This window comes from Limulus polyphemus, unplaced genomic scaffold (genome assembly GCF_000517525.1).
Source record: "Limulus polyphemus unplaced genomic scaffold, Limulus_polyphemus-2.1.2 Scaffold529, whole genome shotgun sequence".
Taxonomy (NCBI): Eukaryota; Metazoa; Arthropoda; class Merostomata; order Xiphosura; family Limulidae; genus Limulus; species Limulus polyphemus.
The window spans coordinates 440934-447427 of NW_013666139.1; positions in this window are offsets into that span (position 1 = coordinate 440934).

Consider the following 6494-nt stretch of genomic DNA (forward strand, 5'->3'; position numbering starts at 1 on the left):
GAAGTTAACGTTCGTTGTTATAGCGTTTGTTTTAGCGTGAATGTTGAAATTAAATGTATCATAAAGTTATATTCAGAAAGAATAAACCAGTTTTATTTAAGAAAGGACTTGTGTCGCTAAAGTTTAGTCGGAAAAAAAAATTACGGAAAAATCAACTAACAAATGGAGACTTAACAATATATATCCACTAACAAGGGATAGATGTCTTGGTGAAAACATGTGGTGTAACCTCAAAAAAAAAGAAAAAAAAAGGGTTAAGTCCTATATTAAAAATATTGATTCCTCTGAATAAATAGCTGATGACAACAAAAAGGAATAGGAACATTAAGAAAAGCATTTAAAAATTCCATCTTTGAAATCCACTAATTCTGATGACCCCCAACAACTGTAAGATATTCTTTATTTTGAAATGAGGAATCTTTAGAATGCAGGTTAATGGAGACAAATCCAGGTTCAGACATGAGAGAAGAAAATATTGGCATACTTCATTGAAATGAAAGAAATATTAGGCTAAAGAACTCTTCTTCAACTAATAAAGGAGTTCATATATCCAAACTATTGAAAACCCAAGTCATGGTTTACAAAATCAATTAAATTCAAAATGAAGTTTTTATAGAACACTTTCCTTGAATAATCCACTGCAGTGATATAATATTCTAAATAACAAGTACATGTACATTCCTTAGACAATATACATTATTTTGAAGAGACTGATGTGAAAGATGATGATCGGCAATTAGAAAAAACTCACCTAAATATCAACAGAAAAACAAGCAAAATACAGGACAATCTCAATCATGTACTAAACTTCTTAAATATAAAGGCCTGGTTACTTAGATGACTGGCTAACTAAATAGGGGTACTTACAGAAATAAATAGTTCTGATATCAAAAAATTAAATTGAATATTCAAGATTGAGTTCCTCCCCCCAAACAAATTAGCAAGTATGTTAGGACATAAAATGATTTTAAGAGTGAAAAAAAGAACACACACCAAAAGACATCAGAATTTTCATCATAACAAATTTCTGCAAAGCATGGAAAGATTAATCTTAAACAACACATCATAGAAAAATGTCAACAACCACTCCATTGTAACGTAAATGCAAGCCATTCAAACCTTGTTTAAGTAGACCAGAAAGCACATAAATGTGCATCACGGAACTTGAAAGGTATGTATTAGAATGGCATTACTGGGATATCAGTTTCTTCTACCATTTTACTTATGAAATGGACACTAATCTTCAGGTGTGGACTAAAGCTTGTAAACTTTTGGTTTGTGAGCCTTTGTGAATTTAAACCTTTGTTAATGGTTCATACTAGCTTAACTACAATGGATTTTTGGGTAAAAGGAATTTTTTCTAACCATAGATTTCACTTCACTGATGAAAGCATTGCTCCATATTAACTTTGTTTGGTTTCAGAGCCCATTGTTATCCTAAATGCTCTACCATGTGATTTCTTTAATTCCATGGAAAATACCGAAGAATATTTTTTGAAATATTGCATTCTTTGTTTCTTATTTTTTAACAATCTTGTTGTATAAATATCTTTTCTCTAAAGGAGCTATGGTATATTCCACCAGACATAAGTTACCATGGAAGTAATGCACAGATTATATAGAAAATATGTAGGTACTGAACATGTCTCTTATGATGCCACAGCTGGCATTTGATATGACATGCCACTGCATAACATTTAACTGTTTTTATAAAGTATTATAGATTCTCCACAAATCGATAATATTACTCCAGAATATTACCACTTTTTACTTATTTTTTTATAAGTAAATTTGACACGAACTATGCAATAGAGGCTAAGTTGATGGGATGACTTGACACTCTGTTGCATACCACAGACTAGGCATATGTACAGGCAGTCAGCAATTGTCTATTTTGTGTATATATCTGCAATGTGGTAAGGAAACCTTGACCTACTGTTATACATAGTGTCTGTTGCAACTATTAGAGGCACAATCATGGGTAATTTTTATGACCTGGGCATACATGAATGGTCTGGGAGCTTCTATAGTTTGTTTTTGCTGTTTTAACTACAAAAGAAGCACAGTAAATACTAATTCTTGCAATGTTCAGTTATTTTAGTGAGTTTGAAGCATAACACAAGTTATTCAATAAGAATGGGTAAGTATCATTGCTTGAGACCCTACTGAATATATAAAAAGAAGTTCATTAATTGTCCTTTTTGATTCACCTGAAGATGTTCCTGGTAAGATGGAAAATTAGTGAATTTATTTATGACTCTGGTGGTTGGAAGCTTTTTGGATATCTTGTTATATTGTATGTTTGGAGGTAAGAGGTTTATGATGTTGTTGGTGGAATTTAATGTTAAAAGTATTTAATTTCCAAATTTTATTGTTTGTGATTCATTTATTTATTTATACGTTAGTTTTTATGGTGTTTAATATTGTTATATGACTAATTACTTCATGAATTTTGCTATAAAACTCATTCCTTTAAACAAAATCAAAATTTTGTTACATTTTGGAACAAGAAAACTAGCATATGCTCAAGTTGTTAATAAACTAAAAACAAGTAGCAGTCTTGCTTATGACCAGTAAATAATGTTTAGTGAAAATGAAAAGTTAAATATAGTCTTGTAAACTTACAAGAAAATAGAACTGAAAGAAAGTATTCGTCTGTGTGTGTGTGTGGAAAATATTGTATGTATTCTACTTATTATCATTGTTGACATGTGTCCAAGAAAGTTCAGTTATATCTGTCCTCAAAGATTTATAAAAAAATTGGTAAGTGTTGTTATTCTATAGTACTGATTAAACACATTTCTTACGTAGTAAGATGATTTACTAAAGAGTTTTTAAATAAAGTTAAAATTGAATATAGTGAAACATGCATTATATGTGTATAGAATGTTTGCAGCTCAGGTAGTTTTAAGTTAGATAGACTGATTGAAATGTCAGAGTGAAATGTCTCCATGGTGTTAATGACCCAAAGATGGAAATTAAAAGAACGTATATATGCTGTATATTGTCCTACAGAAGTATAGAAACATTCTTCTCAAATGTACACAATTAAATGTCTGCTGAAATCTGTATACAATCCTTAGTAACATTGCTCACCTTTGTAAAATACATGTAATACAAACAAATATATATATAATTGAAAAGAAAAATGTAAGTTGTGACTTCCTTCAAATGTTGTGTAACAGAATATTTGTTAAAATCGTACAGACAGTAAGATTGTCTTTAAAAATAATGGATTTAACATAATTAAATATAGACATTGATTATGCTTTTATATGTAGAAGTATAGTTCCACCCTTGTAAAACTCGTGTAAGACAAAACTATAAAGTTACATGTGATAGAACAAAATATTTTGTCAAGTTATATGGAAAGCATAAAGTCAAACTAGTGAAACAGTAAATTGTAAATAATTGCATGATATTTAAATATGCATCTTTTTCTGGATGATTTCTATATATATTGTCAGAAAATATAATTAAATATAGAACTAATGAATAAGTGTTTTATGCTAACTTTATTAAATCTAGCCATGTTGAGACATGTTGATCCACTTCATGGAACTATGACGTCATGTCCGCCTGTCATGGTGGCCTAGCAATGCACCCTTTCTGGTGACGTGGACGGCAACGTCTCTGGTGACATTATCATCGCTGAGGCAGCCAATCAGCGCATGGGTCCAGAGTACAGCCCCAACTACTGATGGTTTCTGTTTCCTCAATAATTTGTTGAATTGCTGTACTTTTATTAGGTTATTGCGTCGACGGTAATTTTCCTTTTGACAAACTAGATTATGTAGTTGAAAGATATATGTTGCAAGTTTCCTGTTAAAGTAGATAACATTTGTTTTTAATCTTTTGTTTTAGCTTCAAGATTCACAGCAAACTGGTTTGTTACTTCATTCTCTTGGGTTTAGCTTGTTGAAGACTTTACGTGTTAGTTGGCTAGTGGGATTTTGTTAAATTAGCGATTTCTGTTGTTTTTTTAACTTTCACAAGTTTTACTGTTGGTTAAACAATACTGCAAATATATGAAAGCTCATATACATACTCGTGTCTTGTATTGGTAAGGTTTGTTTTGTAGACCTAGGTAATGAGTTAGTGACCTACCCAAATTTAACAAGTTTCATTAAATGTTATTGATTTGAAGTTGTAAAAGTAATTCAAAGACTTTTTGGAATTAATTTCTGGACTTTTAAAGAATATTTTGCATTTTTGACTAATTTGTATATTGGAAGATGACTGAAGCTCATAAGATATTATTAGGTTTACAGCTAAAAATGTTAACAGCAAGAATGCCTAACTGATAACTCATTGTAAATGAAATAAAATTATTCATAAGGTCAAACCGGCATAATGGTTAGCGTGCTTTGCAATTTAGCACTGTGACAGTCAAATTACGTTATTCGGTCATATAGCTTTCAACTAGCTACCTTTTTTTCTAATTTATTAGTTTAAAATTAGAGACAATTATGTGCAGGTTGTCCTTGAAATTCTGAAAAACAACAAGAACAACAAACAAAACTTAAAACAACATAAATTGAAACAAATATTTTGCAGGAATAAAAGCTAATGCCATACAAAAAATGTTATGATGAAAAACAAATAATAATACTATACAAACGAAGTTAATAAAAAGAACAAAATAAACAAGTAGATCCCATGTGATGAAATCTTATATGAATGATACTGATGTTATATGATGGACAGTGTTTCTTAGTAAAGCCAAAATGTGGATACCATTTTACACTTCCTAGAAGCAAAATTGGATAGTTACGTATTTAGAATGAACTCGAAAACAATGAAATTATTGTAAGTGATTTCACAAAACACGGTACTTGTAGTTATATCTTGCACGTTTTCAAGATAATAGTCTATACGATTACCCCTTCCTTATTAGCAATTCATCAATTATTACTAGCTAGGTTTTATCCTACGTTTCGACTGTCAATTTGCTGCCGTTTTGAGCGAAGTTCCGCCTGCGAAAGATTATTTCTGTGGCACAAAAACATATATAACTGCAGTACCTTTCCAAAACTGTGCAATAGATGGCACTGCATCATTATTAATCCTAATTTCTCAAATTTCGACATGTTAAGCAACCCTCTTGAATTTATGATGCACTATCAGTTAAGTGAACTGAAGCATTTGAGGCATTTGATCGAAATTACACATGTTTGTAGGAGAGAAAATTGGATTTGCTATTTATACCATACATACTTGTCAGTTGAGGTAATAATATGCACATTAACGAGCATATAATAGAAGCTTTGTAAAAACGTTTGTCCAAATCCCATGGTAATGCTGATGGACTGAGCCGAACTCGTGCTGGAAACAAGTACATTTGTGTGGTGATGGATTATTTCACCAAGTGGCCTGAGGCATATGCAATACTAAATCAGGAAGCTACAGCTGTAGCTTTGGCTATTAGTGATTTCTTCTTCAGATTTGGTATGGCCATAACTTTGAATCAGCTGTGTTCCAAGAATTCTGCAAGTTGTTTGGCATCCGAAAGACCAGGGCAACGCCACTTCACCCACAGTCTGATGGGATGGTAGAAAAGTAGAACTGGACATTGGGACAGGAATTGGCAAAGTTTTGTAATAGCCGTCAAGGTGACTGGGATGTCTTACTGTCCTGTTAACAGATCCACTGGCAACCAAAGTTCCCGACCAAACATCAACTTTGCTGGAGTGTATCCAGTGGTTTCATGCTCTGCTGTCCTATAGGCCATCAACAGTGGAGGGTGGGCCAGGCAACTCTTCATAAGGTTTGAACGCACTTGATGATGAATATCATCCATCCTTTCCGATAACACTTTCATAAACTCTGACAAAAGTCACGTCTGAGAGACGATCCGCTATGTCATATGGGCCTTCCCATGGAGAAGACAACTTAGGGGACTTCCCTATGGTCTTCCTGGGATTATACAACCATACCTTTTTCCTGGTACAAAGCTGACTTCAGTAGCTCTCTTATCATAAGATCCCGGATAAAATGTGGTCGGCGAGGTAAGCCAAAAGTGGTGCATGCCAACAGGCTTTGGCATTATCACGGTCCAGGACATTTCAGTTGGGATGAAATGGACAACAGAACAAATGACGCTGCTGAAGATGTACCACCTGAAGAAGCCACCGTCGAAGAAGAAACTCTACTCAGTTTTGAGAAGGGAAACGGTGAAGCTCTTGATGAAGTTACTACCACTGATGTGACTGTTGTCGACGATAGAACATTTCCCGATGAAGCAGGTGAACCCCCATATGAAGCAGAAGCCAACGAGATGGAGACCAGTTCGGAAGAAGATACGTCCCGTAAAATTAAGAGACTTTGTTGAATTGTAATTTTGTGTTTGTAATTCTGTACATTTAATTAACTTATTGTTAATTGTTATTGGTTAAATGTAAGTGGCTATTGCTCGGGACAAACAATACTAAGGAAGGGGCAGTGTTACAACATCGGGGTCACTTCTAGAAATATCCTGTTCCTTCATGAATGCT